This window comes from Aedes albopictus, chromosome 2, assembly GCF_035046485.1.
Source record: "Aedes albopictus strain Foshan chromosome 2, AalbF5, whole genome shotgun sequence".
In the NCBI taxonomy this organism is placed as follows: domain Eukaryota; kingdom Metazoa; phylum Arthropoda; class Insecta; order Diptera; family Culicidae; genus Aedes; species Aedes albopictus.
In genome coordinates this window covers 318,691,041-318,717,182 of record NC_085137.1, presented here as the reverse complement: position 1 = coordinate 318,717,182, position 26,142 = coordinate 318,691,041, and the positions used below count along the sequence as shown (strand labels likewise).

General features: G+C 38.5%; 1 protein-coding gene across 2 annotated transcripts in view; it reads right to left on the bottom strand.

The window, feature by feature from the left end:
* The window catches only part of LOC134288220 (uncharacterized), an 837,108-nt gene that overhangs the window by 260,689 nt on the left and 550,277 nt on the right, over positions 1-26,142 (bottom strand). The gene's annotated exons all lie outside the window — the stretch shown is intronic.

Here is a 26,142-nt window from a genome sequence, read left to right as displayed (position 1 = left end):
GCAATGCTCTCAGCAGGGGGAGATCACACCATTGCCGAATGGAAACTGGCATTCTTATCATGAACAAAGCAGCATCACTTCCCAGCCAAAACCATCGATTAGCGCAATATTCATGGGATTTCAATTGAAAGGGAACGCTTTTGAACTCGGCGTGCTGCGCTGGGTCTCGCGCCAAGATGACCCACTTTCGAAACCGAAAACGAAAATCCAAATCATAACCAAGAAAAGGCTCTTTCAAAATCATGCCTTCATTTGGTCCAACAAGAGACAGCTTGGCAGCACGCGAGTTTTGAGTTCTCGTGCCACCCGCGCTTTGATTTCGCTTTCATTGCCTTTTCTGACTTCTACCGATCTACCTATCTATCTTAGCGTCGTCACTATGCGCCGTGCCGTGCAAAGAGCTCGGATTGCGCTAGTTTGGCAATAAATCAGATGCAGAACCCACCGTCCGTCGTTGTCGGCGCTGGAGCTAGATCATTGCAAATCAAGCGGAAAGTCACATGAGAGGGTGATTGCGGTGACGACAAAATCGAGATTTGTCGACCAATATGGCACTTTAGCAGGCTTGCCCGTAGTAGAGTGGCGCTAGCGTTCAACTACGATTCTTATATACTTGCAAGAGCTGAACTCTAGTGAGGTCTGAATGCAGGAGGTTCAAAATAGAAACGTGACCGCAGCTAAAATGGAGATGAGGATCGGCGGAACTCACTGTCATAACTGGGGTTATGTAATCGATTTAGGCCTATAATCTTTCCTAAGTGATATCAGTTTTTTTAAGGTATTCTTATGTTTAAGGTATTCACTAGACTTCTTAGACCTCAAAGTATATTTTCAACGACTGTAATGTATTTGGGATTATCCTAACTACCCTGCAATTCAAACATGGGATCTACACCACTAACCAAATTTTCTTCAGAAAGTTGATCTACATGAGATTCTTTTATTTTCTCCAAAAAACCCTTCAAGAATTTGATTTTATCAGAAACACCTCCGAAGATTCCTCTTGGAGTTTTTTAGGGATATCTCGAGCGCGTTCCATAAAATTGTTCCAAAAAAAAAAATGCCAATCATCCATCCATCAATAATTGCCCCGGGAATACCTCAAGGATTTACTCCAAGGATTGTTTAAAGTTTTATCCAGGGATTTCCTCAGTATTTCACCAGGTATCTCCTTCCGAATTTCATGAAGGGATTTCCCCAGAAATTTCACTTGGAATTTCTTCATGTTTCTTCAGCAGTTTACTCAGGGTTCATATCAGGATTTCTTACAATAAGTCATCCGGGGATTATTTAAAGCAACACACATCTCACAGAAGAGTCATGGCAATGCAAATTTGGGTTGCGGATAAGTCACTTTAAACATATAAGTACCGTAATACGGGGTCAAATTGATCACTTTAAAACCACTTTTGCGGATAACATTAGTGGCGATTCCAATATTGCCAAAACAATTTCTATAAAATCAGTACCCAGTGGATCTCCATGAAACCATGCGACAGAAATTTGTTCAATGAATTAAAACTTTAAGTTAAATAACTCCAAAAAAAAAAATCAAAATGCTACTTTGGGGCGAAATAGATCAGCATACAATTAAGCATCGGTTATAAAGGAAAATTGCAATTCTTCTCTTAATTTTGCTTTTCTTAATTCGAATAACTCGTTAAAATTCTTACAACTAGTGAATTAGACACAAAAAATGCAAAATTAAGTTTTGAGATATCCCTTAGGGTCCATATAGCCGAGGCGGTAAACGCACGGGTATTCAGCATGACCATGCTGAGGGTGACGGGTTCGATTCCCGGTCGGTCCAGGATCTTTTCGTAAAGGAAATTTCCTTGACTTCCTTGGGCATAGAGTATCTTCGTGCCTGCCACACGATATACGCATGCAAAATGGTCATTGGCAGAGGAAGCTCTCAGTTAATAACTGTGGAAGTGCTCATAGAACACTAAGCTGAGAAGCAGGCTCTGTCCCAATGAGGACGTTACGCCAAGAAGAGAGAGAGATATCCCTCAAAACGCATAAGGTGGACATTTTCCATTGAAATAAGTGATTGACTATTTCATAAAAAAAAATATTTTTTCAACTCATTCATGTCCAGAATAGCTACATAACTTCCCTACCACGACTCCACAAAAATAATAAAATAGGAAATTTACGGGAAGTCCTAGTGGCAATCGATTGTTTAGTACCCAGGTAACCAATAAGCATTTAAATAAGCCGTATTTCAGCTATAAATCTGCATTATATCTGCTTGCTGCTGTATCATAGCAGTTCGACTGCTGAATTATCCTGTATTAGCAATTCAATTGCTGCTTAAAATATGACAGCATTTCAAATGCACGATATTTTTTGGATAACAAGCATCCTAACTGCTACTTTATTGCCATAAAACTGCTAAGAGAGATGAGCGATGTTAAAACTGTTACACATTTCAACTTTTAAATTTATGTGCCACGACTATAGGATTCATTACCATTCAGATGTCCTCCCAGGTAACCAATAAGCAGTTAAAATTGCTTTTATTTAGCACTATATGCGCCTTTACTGCAGATCATTAAATGCTAATATGCCGTATATGCGCCATAACTGCTAATTAAAAGCAGGTTTGGACCCAATATACGGCTGATTAAATGCTTATCTTTCCTATCCCCAAAAAATCGAACATAAACAAAAATATTTCCCCTGTGCATTTCAGTCGCTTCATATTCTTCCCTTTTTATTTTAAATCACACTCTCCTGTGCGACTTTGGGACTGTTGATTATTGTTGCAGTTGTTTTTTGCAGTTGTTTTCTGCTGTTCCCGCTGAAATTGGGATTCGATCCCACAATCATCTGGCTGATGATGATGCTGAACCGCGCTACATGATGAGCTATAAATGATCAGATAATGTGCATTGATTTTTTGATCAGGCTTCAGTATCACACCGGCAGTTATTTTGCTGTGCCCGGACAACGGCTCGGACTAGTGCTGATAATCAAAACATTCACATAATACACGATGGCATAATTGGTTTCTTATTCCATGGGATTTATTTGAAAAACATTTGTTTTCTCATTGATTTGCTTTGTTGCTACCAGTAAATGATAGGACATCTGAAAGCATCTGAATGGTAATGAATCCTATAGTCGTGGCCAGGGTCGTGCAATTTCTAAAGGAAAACATGACGTACGACGACTGTAGCAAATCGTTTCCCATGCGAACGAACTGCTGTGATGCTTCATCTCTCACCCAGCAACACACTCGTTCGTTGCTGCTACAGAAACAAGTGTGTATGAAACATGGGATGATACACTTGGATTTTCGTTTCATTTATGAGTCATTGAAATACTTCAACATGCTAAAAACACTATTTAAACCACATTTTTAAATAGTGGTGCACGCCAATAGAATGATAATTATGTTTTATGAAAGAGGATAACAAATTCGACCACTTAAATCCAATTAACCGGCGCCCGTAACCATTGAGAGACTAGCGCGCACCAGTGAGACACTAATGCTCTGACGGGTGAAGCACAAGCAATGCGACCGGGTGGGAGACTACTGAGTGCTACGATGAGTGGAAAAGTTTTTTTTAACGACCGAGTCATTAGAAAAATGTATGAAACACTTGAAGTGACTCATTCAAATGTTGCATGAAAGTGTATCATTGAAACGAAATTGTACGCCCCTGGTCGTGGCACATAAATTTAAAAGTTAAAATGTGTAACAGTTTAACATCGCTCACCTCTCTTAGCAGTTTTATGGCAATAAAGTAGCAGTTAAGATGCTTGTTATCCAAAAAATATCGTGCATTTGAAATGCTACACAACATCTGTCAGATTTTAAGCAGGAATTGAATTGCTAATACAGGGTAATTCAGCAGTCGAACTGCTATGATACAGCAGCTAGCAGATATAATGCAGTTTTATAGCTGAAATACGGCTTATTTAAATGCTTATTGGTTGCCTGGGTAGTTTCAAGGCTTTACGAGAATACCTTAAAAAATCATTTCTATAAGATAAAGCTCTGAGATGAGTATATGACACATTCTACCGTGACGTTACAACGTTTTGACGCATTCGTAGTCAGATTTTCCACTATAACTCATGAAAACGAGCGTAAACCTCAAAATATTTTTTCATATTCGGATTCCTTGTAAAATTTCTGATATATTTGACCTATTGAACATTTAGTTTTCATTAGAAAAACGTGTTCAAAATGCGTATTTGTAGCGTGACGTTACAACGCGCTAGAATCCGACCCTCTCTAATGCGCTACCAACATCTTAAAAAATCTGCTCGGATTTTCATGATATTCTGATTTTTTTTTTTTCACCATTGAAATTTATTGGTTTGTTCTTCAATTCAATGGAGTAAAACATTCAAATTTCGGATTTGTTTTTGGATAATCGACTTTTACATTTCGTGACGTTACAACGCCCGTTCAGTTTCAAACAGGGTTCTGCTCGCGTTTTAACGTCACGAAAATGCACATCATGTTAGAATCAGAATAATCAGCCAAATTTACCAGAATTTGTGAATACATCATTGCATTATCTTCACTGCTTCAAGGGGAACTTTATTCTATTGAAAATCCGTTTTGTGATAAATGGCTCGGAGGGCCAAGTTATTGCTATCAGTAGTGTGAATACTCCTTCATGGAGGGTAATGACACTGGCACCCATCTTCGCTTTAGTATCACCCATATTCTTCCAGTTTTGTTCCAAAGACTAGCGCACTGAGATCCATTATTTTACACCGCCAGATATTTAAAATTTTCAGCATATAACTCATCACGCCGTCGAGATAAGACACATTCTACCGTGACGTTACAAGGTTTCTACGCATTCGTAGTCAGTTTTTTCACTATAATTCATAAAAACGACTGTAAATCTCAAATTTTTTTTGTCATTTTCAGATTCCTTGTGAAATTTCCGATATGTTCGACCTATTTAACATAAAGTTTTCATTAGAAAAACTTGTTTAAAATGCGTATTTGTAGCGTGACGTTACAACGCGTTACAACGACCTCTCTACCGCGCAACCAACATCTTGAAATATTTGCTCGGATTTTTATTTTAAACATTAAATCTCTCCCACCATTGAAATTTATTGGTTTGTTCTTCAATACAGTGAAATGTTTTACATATAAATTTCGGATTCGTCTTTGGATTTTTACATTTCGTGACGTTACAACGCCCGTTCAGTTTCAAAAAGGGTTCTGCTCGCGTTGTAACGTCACGAAAATGCACATCATTTTAGAATCAGAATTATCAGCCAAAATTGCCCAAATTTGTGAATATATTATTGCATTATTTTCACTGCTCCAAAAGCAACTTTATTCTATTGAAAATCCGTTTTGTGATAAATGGCTCGGAGGGCCAAGTTATTGCTATCAGCAGTATGAAAACTCCTTCATACCAGTTAGGGGCATCAATTTCTGTGATTCCAGGGACAAATAGACCTAATTCTAACAAAAAAAAAAACATTCTATATATGTCAGAGTCATAATTACTTAGAGAGTTAGTGTCTTTGGCAAAGTTGTTTGATAATTCAAAAACTTACAGCTGATTTACTATTTGATGTGAGATTCTGACACACTGGGCGACGCTAATTAAAAGTTTACAATAGTTTACAAACGATTAGAATTTCTCAAAAAGTTTCCAACAAATTTTGACTAGTTGAGAAACTATTTTTTGGCAGAACTTTTGAGCACTTTATTAAAAATTACAACATGTTGAATATTTTTTGAATAAATATAAAGTGCATGATTTTTCAAAATTTCAACTACCACTAGTCAGTTAGAAACTTGAACCAAACGGCTTTTAAACTGAAAATTCTTGACAAGATAAACAACTTTTCCAAATACATCAACATTCTAAAAGTCTAAAGTCTAAAAGTAATTAGACTCCTGATATATATGAGTTTCAATTTCGTAGGTGTCTGTTTCTCGGTGATTCTTGTTATATCAAAAATAATGTAACACTGACGTAATATCCATCCCATATATTTCAAGATCCTAACTATTTAGACAGTTGGTGTCCTCGACAAAATTGTTTGGCTGGTCAAGATCTTTCAATTAATGGGCTGTATGATTTCAAATCCTTCCACTAGGATGCGCTAGAGGGCATACACATTTTTAGTTTTACTCAGAGGTTCCCAAACTTTTTGCTATCGCGGCGCCCTTTGACATTTCCAAAAATGTCGCGGCGCACCAAAGTTTCTTTTCTTTAATTTTGAGCAACTTTCACTTTACAGTGTGCAAGACAAAATCGTGAAACATTTCTCATGTTTTCAGAATTCAATATTTAGAAAACTAACTATTTTTTAAATTAACTTCTCAAAGATAGTTTAAATATTTGTAAGATTTCAAAAATCATGTTGATTTCATCATAGAAGTTTTCAAAATAAGAAGAAACTCAGCTGTACAGGTAAAACAAGCTGCTGAATTGCAACAATTCAGCCAAAAATTCTAAAGCGTTTGCAATAATAAAAGAATTCTTATTGAATGAAAATGACTACACAGAACTTGACCAAAGGAAATTGCAAAGCAACACTTTCATTTATTTTGGAAAATGTCGGCAAACTGGGACACATGAAGAGATTGTAAAGACTTGCCAAGTGGACTTTGATTGAACTTATTTTCATAAATTTCAACTTAATCCTTTGGCCCTGGATTGGTCATATATAACCCTATTGATGAAACCGAGCATAACAAACTTATTCGAGTTCTGCGAGGTTGCGGCAGTCCTGATGAAACAGTCCGGTTCAAAAAGGTCAAAACTAGCTCTTCACACTCCCAGATCGGCAAACCTGCATGTCACTAAGCTGTTCCGAAGACCTTGTAATTATTCTGAAAAAAAAAACGTAAATAATGTTTTTGAAATTAAAATCTTTGAACAAGTTATAGTAAAATCAAAAGCTAAGCTGAAACTTAAGAATTTAAGAAAAACAATTTCAAAAACTTGAAATTATAAAATGTGGTTTCAATTGATATGTTAAAAAGGATACCAGAAATCCTATGGAACAATCGAAGAGTCAGGAAAAATTAAAAAAAAATGTGAGCTACACTAGTTTTACTAATGAAAAAATAAAGGTGTTCCGCAATACAAATAAAGCGTTTATTATTTGTTTGTTTCGTCACAAAAGCCAAAATCCTGCGGCGCACCTGGGAAAGGTTCGCGGCGCACCAGGGCGCCGCGGCGCACAGTTTGGGAAGCACTGGTTTTATTTATCTCAGTATCGTGATTATTTGGAAACATAGTTGGATCATTAAAGTTGTTTGGTAGATCAAGGACTTTCAGTTTAATAGCCGTATGGTATTAATTTCTGCCACACAGTGGTGGTAGTTGCAAATTTTCTATTTTGCATTTTTTTTATTACCCAAAACACATTCAACAAGCCGTAACTTTTTATAAAATATATTAAAAATTCTCAAATCGTGACTGACAGTTCCTCATCTTGTTATCTGTAATTTTTACAAATTTGGACTTGATTGGTTAGCTCTACACAAAGATGGAGCGCTTTAAGCAGAATCATATTTTTAACTGTTGTTCTATCTTGGGAATCTCTTATATCTTGAGAATAAGTGAATCAAATCAAATTAAATTTTGAAAGTTACTATTTCATTTAAATACAATACGTCCAAAGTGAAAAAAGTTCCAGCTTGTAGAATACTTTTCAATAAATTCTAATCCCTTTCCTGCTTTTGCAAAATGGAAACTAACGAACTAAGAAATCGTATTTCTATGTAATAGGGATACTGAGATGTATGAAATGTAAAATTTGTAAGTTCTCTAGCGCCGCCTGTTGTTGGTGGAACTTTAAATCCAACTATCCATCAACTGTAAGTCTTCGACCAACTTAATAACTTTGTCAGTGTTTCGTCTGTTGGCCGCTGATATCACAGAAATGTTCGGTTTGAGTGGTATTTCAAAACGATTAAAATTTTTTACAATATCACAGTACAATTACATCGTAGATTTTGCCCAAACACCATCTCCCCCGTCCTTCAAAAGTCTACGTAAATTATGAACGGTCAATGGTACGCAATTTATAAACGATATCTTGAAAACGAGCTCATACACAACGAGAACAAAACTGTTCTGAATATAGAACTACGTTTGTACAATTCAGAAGCCGTCCAAGCCAGAAAGATTGGTCTTTCCCACAGAACTTTTTTTCGTGACGTTACAACGCAAACTTCAACCAGGTGAAACTCAGGCTTCCGTGAACCGATTTTCTTTTTTTTAATCTCATTTGAAAGATTTTTTCGAGTACAAAGAGCATACAAAATTTCATATTTGTAACGTTTTCCGTATTTGAATGAAATTTAAAAATGTTGATTTTTCGTGACGTTACAACACAATAAAAACCCATACTATAATCAGCCATATTTCAGAGTTGTAAAGTCTTCCGATTAAAAATCTTTTTATGCTAAAAAATCTACATACATTTATCTACAAATGATGGAAGACTTTTGAAAAATCAGTGTGTTTGTGTTTAAAATACAACAGTTTGGATGAAAAGTGTGCCTAAATGACTTAAAATCTCGATTTTAATGTTAATCTTAATCATCGTTCAATTTATATTTATTGTCATACTAATATCATGTCGAATACATTTTTGGATGGCCAAAGTAATGTAGAATGTGATAAAAATGTCAAATATGCCATAACTCAACTTTGAAAAATTGGTATTGATGATACGGGGCCCGTAGAATGTGTCATATGCAGTATATGAGTATAAAAAACTGTCTTTAGGGAAATTCCATCAAGGATGTACTTGGAACAATACAACTAAACGTTTATTCTTAGAGGGATAGAGCTCCAGGATATTCCAACATTGCTTATAAGCATAGAAAAACTGGATAATTGATTGAGGGGGTTAGAAACAAAAAAAGTGCAAGTGACAAAAACCCATTTTCGAGTAAATAAGGGTAAACAGTTTTCATCTGTTTTCATCATTTTTTCATCCCATACAAAATGTATGGAGCATCAATTTTGACTGAATTTTCTCCGATTTCTTGTAATTTTTCTAATCGTCGTAAAAATAACCTATAAAATGCTTAAAATCTGAATAATTTTCTGATATGCTCAACTCAAAATCGACAAAATGGTCACTTACACCTCTTAGCATCTGGACCAGGCTTGGGAAGCGTAAGCGTCAACACGAGTCGTCACGCGAATTTTACAGAAGTGCCTCTCTCAATGTCATCGAATCGGGATGAAATGACGGAGCGTGACATGGTTGTAAACAAGGCAATTACTACAACATTCATGGATTTTGTCATTGTTTAAATCCTTCAAAGCATGAATGAATATCCTCTCTATCTGTTAAATACAACGGCTAGCCTAAATTTACTTGGACCAGGTGAACATTTTATTTTAAAACAATATGAAAGTTTCCGTCATGACGCTTGATCATTGTAAAATGACATGACGAAGAGCGTGAATGCTCGTTTTGTCTTGTGACGATGAAAGGGCCTAATTTTTCATCGTCATGGGAAGTTCACGACCAATAACAGCGCTGATCTGGACCCCTCAATTACCGTTCGAGCTCCAGTTAATCATGAATGATATTATGTAGATATTTATTTCCATACAAATTTCGGATGGGTTTCCATTATGTGCTACTGGAGATAATGTTGAAAAAAATCACGAAGAAAATTCTAAATTTGTGCTAAAAAGAGTTCGTGATTTCCGAAAGCGTTCAATTATGATTTTTAATGAAAGTTTTGTAGATATTAACAAAAAAATATATATAAGCGTCTGAAGAAATAATGCACGAAAAAAAAAATCCTTAATCTTCTACAAATTGGCCACGGCTACCACCACCATGCTGATTTGTGTAGAACAAGCTAGCTTTTTTTCATCGTATTATAAAAAACACTACAGCATGACTGCCGAAAGATTAAATAATTCATTCAGAATCTAACATTTTTATGGCTTGATGTTGCCATTGGGAATAGGCCTGCCTCTCTTCAACTTAGTGTTTTTAAGTACTTCCAGAGCTATTAATTTAAGAGCTTTCTTTGCCTGCCATTGTATGAATTTGTACATTGTAAGACAAGTACAATGATACACTATGCCCACGCCCAGAGAACTCGAGAAAAGTTTTCGACCGGATCGGGAATCAAAGCTTTATCTATGAGGCTTACTGGAGACTTAGAAAATAGTGTTATTATATTCAATTCCATCGTGTTACGTTTACTTACAAAAGAAAATCCAGCAAAAAACAAACCTAGTTCGGTGAAGGTCATATTATGCTTGGCTAGATGCTAGATATTATGTGAGTTTGTCTCCCTGGTTTTAGTAAAATATTAAACATTTTGATGCATAGGGTAACGGTCGAATTTTGGACCCCTAGAGGACGTTGCTTTGAATGTAAGCTTAAATCAAACAGATTCAGAGGGTGTTACACATAATGATGATGTTGATATGACCCTAAAAGCCTCCACTGTCCATCAAAAATACCCACAAGGTTATTTCTGGGTGAAAATTTGATGAAAATAACTGATTTTTGAAGCATCAGTTTTCACTGTTTTGGACACCCCAATGTATTTTGGACCCTCTTAAGTATATATTTTGGACACTAGGTGTTTAAACCCGCTTGAAACTATTTTCGAAGAATCTGCAACTTGGATATGCTGCATCATATCCTAATTACTTGATTGACAAAGGCTGATTAGACGAACTTTGCGAATTTAATGCGCTAGAATGATAAACGTTTTTGTTTACATAAGCAAGTTTCCCCAGCACCTTTTTCTCTTTTCGTAAACAAGCCGCGACAATCGCACGGATGACGAGATTGACAAAACATAATTCGGTTCTAAGTGTGGATTCCAATGATACTATATCTCTGGAAGGTGAAAGATGTCCTAGTATAAACTCTTCGGAGTCAACTAGTACAATAAACACCACCTCAGATTTAGCTGATGAAATCTTCACGAAGGCCAGAGTAGAAAATGCAATTAGATCTTTTCAGCCTTTTAAATCTGCAGGAGCTGATGGAATATTTCCAGCACTGATTCAAAATGGAGAAGCGGTGTTGGTTCCATCACTAATTGAGATGTTCAAGGCTAGTTTAAGATTGAATTACGTTCCATCAAAATGGAGACTTGTAAAAGTTATCTTTATACCAAAAAAGGGGAAGCGAGACAAGACGCATCCCAAAACATACAGGTCAATTAGTCTTTCTTCAGTTTTGTTGAAGACTATGGAAAAGGTTTCGAAGGATTTTATCAATTCTTCTTACATAAAAGAACATCCCCTATCTGACTTCCAGTTTGCTTATCAATCTGGTAAGTCAACGGTTACAGCACTTCATTCGCTAGTAACAAAAGTGGAAACGTTTTCAGCAAAAGAAATAGCTCTATGCGCCTTTTTAGACATAGAAGGAGCATTTGATAACACTAGTTTACAGCATTTTTGAACTCGGTAAGCTGATGATCATTTTTGGTGTAGAATCATGCCCCGAGTTCGAAAACGCGGAGGAAAAAAATTAGTAGTAGAGCGTAGTAGAGCGTAGAGCAGTAGAGCGGAAATTTTTTCGACTTTCCATACAAGGTTCACAGAGAAAAATAATTAGTAAACACAAACAAATTTCAGTTTGATTTTACCGGATTTTCATGTTGAATTGGGCACAAACAGCATATTGGTTTGATTTTACTACCTCGGGCAGTTATTTCTAACCCATATTGTTGGTTGTTTATCCGGTAATTCAGCCGTTAAATTGTACAAACATCCGTTTGAAAATACCATTCCGTCGGTTGTTTTATTTTGACAGACGAGAAAACAACCGTTTTGTTTGTTGTTTTCAACTGCCGTTTACAGTTTGTTTTGACAAAATTTTGGTTTGTTTCTAACCGTCATGCCCGTTTAGAACAAACCTCTGAACAAACCAAATACTTGGTTGAAACTACAAACCAGTCGGTTCAACCCCCCCCCCCCCCCCCCTCAACGCTTCACCCTTTGTTGTTCCTAAAATTTTCTCCAAAAAAATATGACGCAATATTTATAAACTAATTTGCAATTTTTTAAACATCTTTTATTTTTGTAAGTCATACAAAATCTTGTGCACGATCACCAACTTCTAACAAACGGTATGGCAATCATGCCTACGGTGTGATGCGGTGTCGTTCAGGAAGACTGCTGTTATAATAAATCAGTTGGTCTTTCAGTTGCCGGTGAGCTTTTCCGAGGGTTCTTCCGGGGCTGCTTGCCTGCTGGTGTCGTGATGGGTTCCTGGGTTTAATGGCATTTGTGAAGGAAACGCAAAAATATCATGGTTCATGAGTTTTGTATGCTTCGCACCCCTGGCCGCACTAGTTTTCCTGTGAACAGCAGCGTTGACGGTGGTTCGGTCGTGTGCGAAAACTCTGGAATCCTCCATGAATGCGAAGTCTGCGTGAGTCCGTTGAAAATCGGGACAGCGACGAATTGCTGTCAAAATGTAGGATTAACCATCGTTCACCCTTATGGCATGCAAAATATATTTCACTTACCTAAGAGCAATAGTTCAAGCACAATTTGAACATTTAAATCATTAGAAGTACTACAACACGCGGAGCAAAGTTGTTTCGTCACGTTAGAAATGTTTTGAATATCGGTGGACTTTGTGATGGTGAAGTAGAAAATGAAACAAACTAAAATTGCAGTTTGTTTGCAAACCAATTTGGTTGTTGTTTTTTCTTCAAATAATATATTAGTTGAATTTACTGCCGAGTTTGTTGAATCAAACTAGTATTTTAATTTGTTTGTCGCATCGAAACAACCAGGACATTAGTAAATGTAAACTGAAGTGTTAGTTAGAAATAACTAATTTTGGGTTCAAAACAACCGACTGATTTTGTTGTTCTGTGATAGTTTCTGAAGGTAAAAACAACTAACTTGCCAGTTTGTTTCAAACGACATTTTTTGGTTTATTGAAACAAAATTTCATTTAAAAACAACTAATCATGTAGTTTGAAATTCAACAAACGTGTTGGTTGTTTCAAACTACACCGATTCTTCTCCGTATTGATGATTTAAAATCGATTTTTGTTCTATTTTTAAGCAACGTCACTCAATTCACACATCTCATTCTCCGTAATCAATGCTCCGATTGAGCTGAATTTTTTACTGTAACTCGCCTACATATGATATGTCAAATAAACGTTGAGAAAGAATTTTTATATTGTTTTTTTTTCTTATTGAAAAAAATACATTTCTTCATATATTTTTGGAAATTTGGCTAAAATTTAAAGAGATCGTCCCTAAAACTCGCCAATATCTTGAATTTCATCAATCTGACGCAAAACCTGCATTCAGATGATTGAATGGTATTGTATTCAGCTTTTAATTCATAGAAAAATATTTGTAAATGGTTGAACAAAACGCAAAATATTTGAATTTTAGTAAATTCAATATTTTTAAAAGTTGTAAAACTTGATATTGAGCTAAAACCTAAAAACCACTCTACTTAATTTTTTTTTGAGGCACGGTTTCGAAATCAGTGCTAAATTGTACTACAAAAACTTTGGTCGTTGACAGAAGTTCATGACTTTCGTTTTATTTTGTAAACTAGTGTAATGCCTCCTATTCATCTATGAAGCGTGCCATGGAGAACAAAAACTTCGACCAATGTATCATACATTGGATTTATACTGTGCTTGCAAAAAGAGAAATCACCTCTGAGCTGGGAAGTTCTTCTGTAACAGTAAGGGCAACGAAAGGTTGCCCTCAAGGAGGAGTCCTCTCACCACTATTGTGGTCCTTAGTTGTAGACGATCTTCTAAGAAGCTTGAAGGAAAAAGGTTTCGAAGTTGCGGGCTTTGCAGACGATATAGTCATAATAGTGAGAGGAAAGTATGACGAAACTGCTTCGGAGAGAATGCAAAGGGCCCTAAACTATACACATTCATGGTGCATTAAGGAGGGACTTAGCATCAACCCGTCAAAAGTCGTAATTGTCCCTTCCACTAGGAGAAGGAAGATCAACCTAAAAGCTTTTCGGCTTGGAGGGATACAAATTCATCCTAGTGATCGAGTCAAATAGGGGAAATTACCTATTCTCGGCCGTTTTGTTCTCTTCGTCTTTGGGGGTTTTTTGAAACCTATTGAACTCAGAGTTGGTCTCAAATCCTTCCCAACTAAGCTGAATTATATAGCCAAGTTTCAGGCAATTTGGCTGACAAAAACCCCCCATGACGAAGAGAACAAACCTGCCGATAATACCCATTGTCACTCTACTTAGGTTTGATACTGGATGCTAAACTGAACTGGAATGCTCAAATTGAGTCCGTGATCGGTAAGGCAACAAGTGCGTTCTGGTTATGCTCCAAAACTATTGGCAGGAAGTGGGGTTTGAAATGTCACGCTCCGTTTGAAAATGATAATGTGGATTTATACTGCCATAATCCGCCCAAAAGTGACGTATGCTTCGTTTGTTTGGTGGCCAAAAACAAAAGAGGCTACCACGCAATCAAAGCTTGCGAAAACCCAACGTCTTGCGTCCATTGCTGTTACAGGAGCGATGCGTAGCACTCCATCAAAATCTTTAGATGCGATTCTCAATCTGCTACCTTTGCACGAGTACGTGCAATTAGAAGCAGAAAAGGAATTGCTGCGACTTAAACGAATTGAAAAGTTTATGCCAGGTGATCTTGTAGGTCACCTGAGCATTTCACAATACATCCAAAATAGGCCAGTAATGAAAATGATTATAGACTGGATGAAACCTGTGGAGAACCATGATGTTCCTTACAAGTTGCACGAAACAACTCGTGCAGATTGGGAAGTCGGAGGTCCCACTGTTCGTCAAGGGTCAATCAAATTCTTCACAGATGGCTCATAAGTTGGAATAAAAACCGGAGCGGGAATCTACGGCTCTGGAATACAAATTTCAGTGGCGATGGGACACTATCCTACGGTGTTTCAAGCAGAGATTCTTGCTATTTTGAAATGCGCAAATATCTGCCTTGAGAGAAAATACAGATACGCAAATATTTGTATTTTCTCAGATAGTCAAGCTGCACTAAAAGCATTGTGCGCTTACAAATGTACTTCAAATCTTGTCTGGGAATGCATTCTTTCACTGCGCAGGCTGTGCCAAGGGAATTCAGTAAACTTATACTGGGTTCCAGGTCACTGTGGCATTGAAGGAAATGAAATGGCAGACGAGCTTGCTAAAAGTGGTTCCAATTTACAGTTTGCTGGCCCAGAACCATTCTGTGGTATATCAAACTGTACAATTAAAATGGACCTGAAACGCTGGGCTGAGCAGAGGGTGATATCCAATTGGATGGACGTCAAAAATTGCAATCAGTCAAAACGATTTATAACACCAAAAACCAAAAAGCTCTTAGAGCTCAACAAGAGAGCTCTATGTACATACACTGGCCTAGTAACTGGACACTGCCCGAGCAGGTATCACTTGAAAAATATTGGCCATATTCAGAGTGATATCTGTCGTTTCTGTAATACGGAACGTGAAACCTCGGAACATCTGCTTTGCAGTTGTGGTGCTTAATACACGCGCAGGCAAAGATTTCTAAATAGTGGTTGCTTGCAACCCAGTGAGATCTGGTCTGCAAAACCTGGGAAGGTCTTGGAGTTTATTAATTGCATTGCACCTGACTGGGAGACAACGCGTCGTGGCAGTAGCTGATTACTTGACACATGGTAATTAGCTGGCTAGATGCGAATATCAAAACGGGACATGCCACAAAAGTTCAGCCTATTGGACGCAGTGGCTTAATTTCCCCAACAGGGGAGGAAAAAAAACATAATTTCAAGGCAAATAAAGATATTTCCAGTGAGGAAATGATTGCTGCTCGTACAGGACAATCTAATTTAGCGAATGATTCTAACAGCTTTTGTCATCTCTTCATTAAATCTGTGAAAGTTATGATAATACGGTCCAGGGGGTCCAAAATAAAAGGGGGTCCAAATTATATTGGTTACCCTACGCCTACTAATATTAGTGAATGTGCAAATTGTATCTCACAAAAACAAAACTGCACTAGAGTCTAGAAATTAATGAAATCGTTAATACTTACTTTCAGTCCTGAACACCCACGGTGGTGCAGAGGGCCGAATTGAAAGATTTCGATACTGGGCAATAATGGTAATATTGTTTAACATTTATATTTGGGCATTTATATTTGGGCTTTTCCTCAGAAGGTCCACTGTAGGGTCCGCAGGGTCCATTGCCAAACCCCTAATATTGGTTGTTCTACAATACACTTTGAGTTCAAATGAATCTAAATGTGGATTAATTTGCAGTTCCGTGTTCGTCGCACTTCAAAATTTCGCTAATTTCCGTGTGAATCATCATCGCAACATTATGCCAAACAACGGAACATTGCCACAAGCATAACGACGAAACTTTTACAATCAATACTGTGCATAGAAATTTTGCCGAAAGTGCCGGCAGATATTTTTCCGGTCAATAAATATTGGATCTCGAGCTATTGTCGTCGGCATCGTTCCGCCGCGAGGCTGTCGCTGTTGTCGTCGTCGCTGGTGACGATGCGCGATGCTCTGTTGTCGACGTTGTCCACGCTCCGACTGTTGGCGAAAGGCAATTTTCGTGTAACATGTTTACGATCACCCATAAGCTCGTACATCAATCATAATTTTCAATAATCGCGCGCGGGCCTCGGCAAGAACATGTTGGCCGAAGACAGAAGAAACGTTGTGTGTGAACATACCGAGTGACAAGAAGTGGTGCCCTTGCGAGAGTGGGTTTGTCGAGTGTCACATTGGTACGACGCTCCCAGGAATTGTGTCCGACTCAAGGGTAATAGGTTTATGAGAATGGGTGATAAATTTTAATTCAATTTTCTTACATTAAAACGTAAATTACTGTTGGTGGTCGAAAAAATGGGAGGAACACGTGAATATGTGTTCGACAATTTAACCAAATTTTTTTGATTGCACATTAATGCATGTTACGATGGATGCTGAGCATGTAAGCTTAATGGCGATGCTATTAATGCAACAGGGAATTCTTCGTTTTTTAATAGTCAGTTGGAATTCGTATCCGAATATTGAGTACTTTCAAGACCTCAACTCACCCCATTTACTTCGGCGGCGATCATACAAACATTCCAGCCTCGATCCTACCGAGTACAATGGCCTTCCTCCCCCCATTATAATAGACCATAACGAACCCAGAACAAAAGCCACCCATAAATTTGCAGACCCCCATACAGGTCTGCACTTCGTTCAGAACCGTTTTCTTCACGCCTCTAGAACACAGCGTTTCTCGCGTTAGATAAGAAATAAAAGCAAACTGCAATTGAAACCAATATCGTGTCACGTGTCAAGCATTGGTTATTGCCTTCATGCGCCACTAGACACCGGAATTTACTGCCGTCCGCCCATGGTTCGAGTGGTTGCGGTCGGGTTCTACCTATACGGACTGACCGTCAGAACCGCAGACCGATCAACGGTGACGTTGGTGGTCCCGACTCGACCGACAGCTCGGAACCGCAAAACAAATGACTGGACGGCCTGTCGCGTCCAGTAATCGCGTTCTAACCGATGGACGTTTTGCCGGTGTGATTTGTGAGAGATTTCCAGGGTTTTATTACCTTCTTTGTTCCACGAATGGAGGTTCGCTCGTTGTCGCCCTGGTCAAGATGAGACTACAACACATCAGCTTTGAGTCAGTCGTAGACAGGTTGGTTGGCAAAATCGTTTCATGATCATCGCAACCGGTCGTAAAATGCAGTTTGTCTTTAAAGTCAATATTATTGAATCGTGGAATAATGTACTCCCGATCAATTATATTTACTCAAGCCGGTGCTCCAGAATGAAAGTGGCAATTACGATTAGCAGGAGGAGATGGATTGGTTTATTGCTCATTAAAATTGGAGCGGCAGGGCATCAATTAGGTTGAGAACTTTTATTTTTGTTGAATTATTTATTCTGCTGTGGGAATACTGACAAACTACAGCTACAGAACGCAGCGTACTGAGTAAACAACTTGGGCTACTTACGGTTTAAGCTCACTTGGGTAGATTTGTTGTTTTCTTCAGTTTTTATTTTGTGACTAGAGGGGACTCTATCAAATACAGTGGAGTACATGGGGGCAGGGATGGGAAATGTCATAAAAATGTCATTTCGTTATTTGCAAATTTCACCGCACTCAGTCGGAAATGTTAATCGGCGACATCATTGATTATCCATAACTAATCAGCGTTATGTACTGGCAATACTTGTACTGGCGTACAAAAGTGGTGTAAGTAGAAAAATGTCATGACATTTTTTGCAAAAAAAATTCCGCGACATTTTCCTTCTCTGCATGGGGATATGAATGCATATGATAAGGTCACAAAAATAACAAGTGAACTTATTTTCTCGGAACTATAGTCTACTCACAATGTTTGTTGGATTAAGGTAGGCTTGTGATTTCTGGCCATTTTTTTAACCATGAGAAGTCTGTGAAAGATTTCAATATTGAATGAATATAATAGTGTTTCCTAGGATTACAAAGTAAAATATATATATATTCCGGAACGAAATGAGAAATTGTGAGAATTTTTTGATCTCGGGTTGACTTCTGAAAGAAAAATAACTAACTGAAGCAGATATTCAATGCAATTCCAGAAAAGCTGAGAGAATTTTCAGAAAAATATGGGGATTCTGAGAATAAGGTAATGGTTCTAAAGAATGCTTAGTATTTTAGGCACATGTGGTTTGTACAGCTGTCTTATTGTTCTTGAGCTGATGAATGGCGTCCTTTACTTCCCTCAACGAGGGACTTTGTTGGCTTCCGTCATCCACCGTGCTGATGTATTCATTTCTTTTGTTGCGCTGATCCACAATGCCTGCGTTCTCTGCACTATTTAGCTGTTCGTCGAACTGCTGCTTCCACCTTTCGATCACTTCATGTTGGTCCGCCAAGAGGATCCCATTCTTATCTCAGCAGATGTCGGCTCGTGATACGAAGCTGTTGCGGGATGCGTAGACCTTCTGGTATAGCTTCCTGACACATGACCGCCGCGCCGGGGCTGCGTTCTTTTATTCTCAAATTCTTCCGCACTCGTCGTCGAATCAGTCGTTCCTTCAACTTTGTTCCATGTACTCGGTGCTCTTGGCTGCGTCGTTGATGGCTGCTTCCTGTGTACTCCAGCAGTCCTCTAAAGCCACATTTCTCAAACTATGGGTCGCTGCTCACCATTAGTCCCATAAGAATTACACACGTTGGTAAACGAGTTTAAGAAACGCTGCTCTAGAGGGGTCTCATGGAGCACGCCTTTGTATGGCAACGCTGCCTCGAGATGCTGCGCGGTATGTCGAGGCGACATTCGGTCGTGCCAGTCGCAGTTTGACCATCACTTGGTAGTGGACAGAGTCGACCGGCTTAAATTTGAGATTCCGTCTGCTGTGCTGATTGATCTTCAGGTGAAATTATAAGTGAGATCGTTTTTAAAGAAGGTGCTACGGATGGTCATGTTCTTGAAGGCGATGAAATTGATCAGTCTTACGCGTACACTGCCGGGGTCGGCTTTCCGTGTTTGAACCAATCTTTGTATCCTCCAGTTGTCTGGAAAATCGCTCCTCTCCAGGCACATCTGCATAGCCATTCCAAACATGTCAGGGAGAATCTCGATGGGCGCTAATGACTACTGTTGGAATACAATCTGGACCGAGTGCCTTGTACATGTACACTTTGAGCGACTTCGCTACTGCAATGAGCTCCTCAACTAGGCTTTGGCTGACTTCTCTATACACGGGAAAAAATCCGCTGCTTGAAACCTGCTAAATGAGTCATGATTCCGCGAAAAATGTGTTTTTTCATGTTATAAATATACACCACAAAAAAGGTCATACTTTCATGACTCATGTTGCCGTAACGTCACCTTGGCGTTACGTTTTTAATATTCTTTGACAAAAATTTGTAAGTTAAGTCATGATATCATGCCCATGAATACCAGAACTATTAACTAGATTCATAAAACCAGAAGCGGTATTCATAGAACTAGTAGTTGTCATTTATAATTCCAGTTTTATTAGCGAAATTTGGTAAGTCGGTTCATATTATCTTGAAGTACGTACTCAAAATATGAACTAAATTTATGAAAGCTAGAGCATTACTCATGGTGCAAGTATTTGTCATTTATGGTACTGGATCGATTTGCGAAAAATGGTAGTACTGGTCATGTTATCATAAAGCATGTTCTAAATTTATTACCTAATGTTATAAAAACATAAGCAGTATGCATGATTCTAGTATATGAAATTTATACTATCGGATTAATTAGTGCAAAGTGGCATTTAAGGTCATGTTATCGTGAAGCACGCACTCTGAAATCATGAACAAGGTTCCTGAATATTGAAGTAATTTTTATGATTCTGGTATTTGTCATTTGGCTGTACTTTTTGAGATTTCTTTTGTCTTGTTTGGCTGCAAAAAAACAAAGTCTATTCTTCATTTCACCACGCAAGTCTATTCTTCATTACATCACGAAACCTAACCTCGAAATGTTTGACATTAGCCAGGTCATTTCGACAGATCACACACATGCAAGAAAGAGACGAACAATTTTCTTGCAGTTTGCCGACCTTTTCTTGCTCGTGTGAGATCTGTCAAAATGACCTGGCTCCATACTGTCAAATTTTCATTCATAAAATGAGCGATCACTTGTTCTGAACCGTCTCGTAAAATGGTCCATAGACATAGGGGGCGTCCATAGATTACGTCATGCATTTAGCCAAAATTTTGTGCCGGAATTGTGCGTGAGCTTGATTGTTCTGCTGCTGATGAAGCTGGCCGGAGTTTTGTGCCGGAATATGGAGTTTTTCCACTTTCAACTTCTGGAATGTAGTTCAATAATTATATAGTTTACTACTATTTAAGTAAGAACAATTCACTACACTTTTTTCGAAAACCAAAAAAAAAATCTAACCGGAAAACACTGCCGCTCACAAAAGGCGCCTTGACAGAAGTGACGAAAATGGCGTAGGTGGTTCTGCGCTAGGGTTTGCGTAACGCTTACAGAGCCCAAATTCGTTTGATGTGATTCATGATTTTATGACTCTGCGTTATGTTTATACGACTCAGCGTCTGGTTGAGATGACTCAGCGTCATAGTTTTATGACTCAGAGCCATGCTACCATGACTCAGCTCTATGGTATTCAATTTATGAAAACGAGCTTAATTTTTTCATAACGCTTTTGACGGCCATGGCTTTTGTTGATGGAATCAGTTATTATTATTCATGATGATCGTTGTTAACGTCACGATATCATAACTTGTAGTTACAATATCATGAAGCGACAAGTTTTATGATTTCATAACATTTTAGTCATGGATCCGGCAACGAATTTTTTCCCGTGTAGGGACGGAGTTCATAGTCATGTATCGTGGCGCGGAAATATCGATTCCAGGATCTTCTGCAGCATATCTGAGGAGCCCTTCGTTGTGGTCATGACTATCCTGTAGGATCACCCCTGGGGTTGGCAGATATTATTGTAACATGTCCAGTCCAGCCACTTACGCACCTTAATCTTCTTGTTTAGGACTAGTTTAGCCACCGTGTAGGCCTCACTTTGCTCCATTCTACTCTTATCAGTGGGAGCTCTTTGCATTCTTCACCTAGCTTTTTTTTTTTTTTTTTTATTTATTCATTGAATTGATGTAACTTAAGACATTAATCTTATTTACCGTTACAATATGATGTTATTCTCAGAAACGAAGTTTTTTGATTATCTTATAACTACGTGTTCTCTTTACCTGTGTGTATCCGTCTACTGTAAGTTATGCAAGAGATCCTTCTTGAAGCTAGATGTTGTATTCTTTATCTTAATTAAAGTAGGCAAACTATTCCAGCTGACAATGCCTCTAACGAAGAACGATTGACTGTAGTATGATGAGCTGTGTTGAGGCACCCTGTAACTTTTAGTCCGTGTGCCTCTGAGAGGTACGAGTTTTTCAAAAAGATAAGCAGGAGAGGATGTTTGAATTATTCTAAATAAATTTATACAAGATCTGTATTTATAAAAATTTACAAACGAGCATCCGATTAGATTTTTCTGCAGGTGTGAAACATGTGAGAACCGAGAAAGGTTATATACATAACGAATACAAGCGTTTAGTGCAACTCTGAGCTTATCAACGGAACCAACCAATGCATTAGTGTAGATGAAGTCACCGTAAATAAAATGAGGTAGGATTAAAGATTTGAATAATTTTAACTTTGTACCAGAATCACAGTGTCTTGTTGTCAAATTCAGTCCTTTCAAGGAACCGTAGATTTTAGAACACTGTCTATTAACGTGAGCATCCCATTCTAAGTTATTTTGAAATATGACCCCTAGGTTGTTGGCACTATTCACAAATTGAACTGCTACACCATCAAGTAGAATTTGAGGAGGTTGAGGGGGCATTTTTTGCCTGGATATTAGCATCGCTTTAGTTTTTTCCGGATTGATCGAAAGCAGATTATCTTTGGACCATTTCATTAGTTTGTGGAGATCATGGTTCATACAATTACGCGCGGTAGACAGATCAGTATTTTCATCAGTACATATATAGATTTGCACATCATCTGCAAAAAGATGAATTGAACAAAAATCCAGCACAGTTGGCAAATCATTAATAAAAAGGGAAAAAAGAAGTGGCCCAAGGACCGACCCTTGAGGAACACCGGAAATTGTTGGTCTAAATTCAGACAAAATACCTTGGCAAAATACTGCTTGACTACGTTGTCCTAAGTAACTACTTACAAGTTTAGCAGCATGATTTGAAAAGTTGTATAAAGAAATTAGCTTATTGATCAGTTTATTGTGTACCACACGATCAAACGCTTTTGAAAAATCGATCAACAATAAAATAGTAATTCCACTTTTATCAATTGATTTAGCGATGTCATCGTGTACTTTCAATAAAGCTGTCTCGGTACTGTGATGACGTCTAAAACCGGATTGAAAGCAATGGATGTAGTTCATTCTGTTAATATAATCTGAAACTTGGATTTTCAAGAGTTTTTCGAAAATTTTCGAGATTGTAGGTAAGAGACTAATTGGTCTTAAGTTCGAAATTGAATGTACATTAGGTTTTTGCCTTTCTCGTACACTAAGTGTACTGGAAAGGCTATATGTTCACTCCAAAAATGACTTTTTGATAGAAGGTCCGGAGGGTCAAGTCGCATATACCAATCGACTCAGCTCGACGGATTGAGGTGATGTCTGTGTGTGTGTGTGTGTGTATGTGTGTGCGTGTGTTTGTGTGTCTGTATGTGTGTGTACAAAAAAACTCACATCACTTTTTGGCAGTAAACCTTATCCGATTTCAATGACCGACGGTTCATTCGATGCGGAATCTGGTCCCATTGTTTCCTATTGAAAATGGTTCGGATCGGTTCAGCCGTTCCGGAGATATGGCCATTTAGGTGTTCCGGAACGGTACCCCAGGAAGGGACCAGATATGAAAATGCATCAAACCTATGCATGCGACACATCAAACCACGGCATTTTCGATAACCTGATGAGCGGTAAGCAGAACAATAGTCTAAGACCATATCTGAACCGGTAGTGTTCCGGAACCGGTTCCGGGTGTCCCGCCGGAAGTGGCAAATATCAAAGTGAACCAAACCCATGCATGAGACACATCAAACCACGGCATTTTCGATAACCTGATGAGCGGTAAGCAGGAAAATAGTCTCAGACCATATCTGAACCGGTAGTGTTCCCGAACCGGTTCTGGGCGTCCCGCTGGAAGTGGCCAAATATACAATTGTACCAAACCCATGCAAGCGACACATCAAACCACGACATTTTAGATGACCTGATGGACAATGAGCAGGAAAATCATCTCAGATCATATCTGAACCGGTAGTGTTCCGGAACCGGTTCTAGGCGTTCCACTGGAAGTGGTCAAAAATACAATTGAACCAAACCCATGCATGCGACACATCAAACCACGGCATTTTCGATGACCTGATGGATAATGAGCAGGAAAATCATCTCAGACTATATCTGAACCGGTAGTGTTCCGGAACCGGTTCTAGTCGTCCCGCTGGAAGTGGCCAACTATACAATTGAACCAAACCCATACATGCGACACATCAAACCACGGCATTTGCGATGACCTGATGGACAATGAGCAGGAAAACCATCTCAGACCATATCTGAACCAGTAGTGTTCCGGAACCCGTTCCGGGGTTCCCACCGAAGTGGTTAAATCTGAAAGAGAATCAAACCCGTACATGCGTCATAACAAATAGCGGCTTTTTAGATTACCTAATGAACGGCCAGCAAGTGTTTCGGAATCGGTTTTGAGTGGCCGGAAGAGGCCAAATGTAAAAGGAATCAGATCCGGGTAGTAAAATGTAAAATTTAACCAAACCCATGGATGCGGTACATCAAATCACAACCAGTCTTGTAAACATTCGACACTTTTTACTACCTTCATTTCGTTGCCGCAGTCGGGTGCCAGCTTGCTTTGTAACATTCGTACGCTACCGTTACCTCTTACCTACACACAACACGAGCAGTAGAACGAAGATCAATAAACATAAGCAAGGGTCAAATCAATGTCATCTGACACGATGACATGCGTCTAATTCTAGCTTTACGCATAGATTTTCAGCCAATTCCGATTGTAAATGTTAATATTAGTTTATTATTGCATGTTGCATTGAATACGACACACAGATGGGCAACATAGCTCTTATTATGGAAGAAGACAGGAATAACAAAAGCCGAACCGTCTCCCGAAGCCGCTATCGTGGTGAAGTGCATTCGTTTGACATTTTTGTTTCGAACAGTAGTTTGATTGCTTGTGTTGCGAATGTCGGAGACAAAGGAGGCCGAATATCGACGAAAAGGTTCAAATGAATAACAAGACTGATCACGACTTATCGACAACCTGATGGAAAAATAGGGTCAGACCACATTAGATTCCCGGTAGTGTTGCGGGTTCAGCTGTGGCTTCGAAAGTGGTTAGAAGTAAAAGTGAAGCAAACCCATTCATGCGATATATCAAATCGCGGTGATTAGGTAAAGGTGAATAAAGAGCAATAAAATATTCTCAGACCATAATTGGGACAACCGGTAGTGTCATGGTCCATGACTCATGGAATCAGATCCGGCTATCCCACCGGAAATTACCAAATATAAAAATGAACCAAACCCATACATACGACACATCAGATCGCAGATTTTTTGATAATCTAATGAACGGTTAGCAAGAAAATAGCCTTAGAGCACATTAGAGATCAGCTGTTGTGTAGCAGAACCAACGCTCATGTGAAAAATTAAATCGTGGCTTTGTTTAATGGCCTGATAAACATTAGGTATGAACAACAGTGACGAATAGGTCTAAGTTCTCATATATGAGAACAAAATATAGACAAAACTAAAGCGATCTCATGAAATCGTACCATTTCAGATTCCTAAGGTGTAAATTTATAGCAGGATGGGTCAACGTTGAGTGGATAAATAAAAATTTGATAAGTGTATTTGGTATGGGATATCCCAACTAACAATCACTCATTTAAGAGGCACCATTATGACGAATTAATTCAGCATAATGTTGAATAACATTTGAAATATTTTCACGTACAACCTATGTTCGGGTTTTGTTCACACAAATTTGGAGAAGTTATAAAGCATCCCAAGTAACACACTTGTCATCGAAGAGTCACGGCGGCGCAGGTTTATGTTGCGCAAAAGTCACTGTGACTTACTTCTAGCAAGTAAGTGTTTATTTGTTAGAAGTAAGTCACAGTGACATCTGCGCAACAAAAACCTGCGCCGACGTGACTCTTCGGTGACAAGTGTGTTACTTGGGATCATGTTGTGCACCAACTTAATTTTTTGTTGTTCAAAGCGTTTTACAAAGGTACAAGAAAGTTGTTGTTAAGCTTTGACAAAAGTGACTGAAAATAAATAAAATGCAAAAATGTTGAACTCTCACGAGAGTAATTATTTGCTCTCATGTTGAGAACACCTTTTATGAAATAAGAATTACATATAAAATTACCTAAATCCGGATTAGAACTCGAGACCTGTCGATTGCCAGCCGCATGCCTTCCTGTCTGCGCCATCCTAGAGATGCTGAGATGCAGCACCCAAAGCAAAACATAATCTTCCCATGACTCAATAATGATCACTCCTGAACTTGTGTTCAGCAGTGGTGAATTAGCACAGCACGTGGTAATCAACT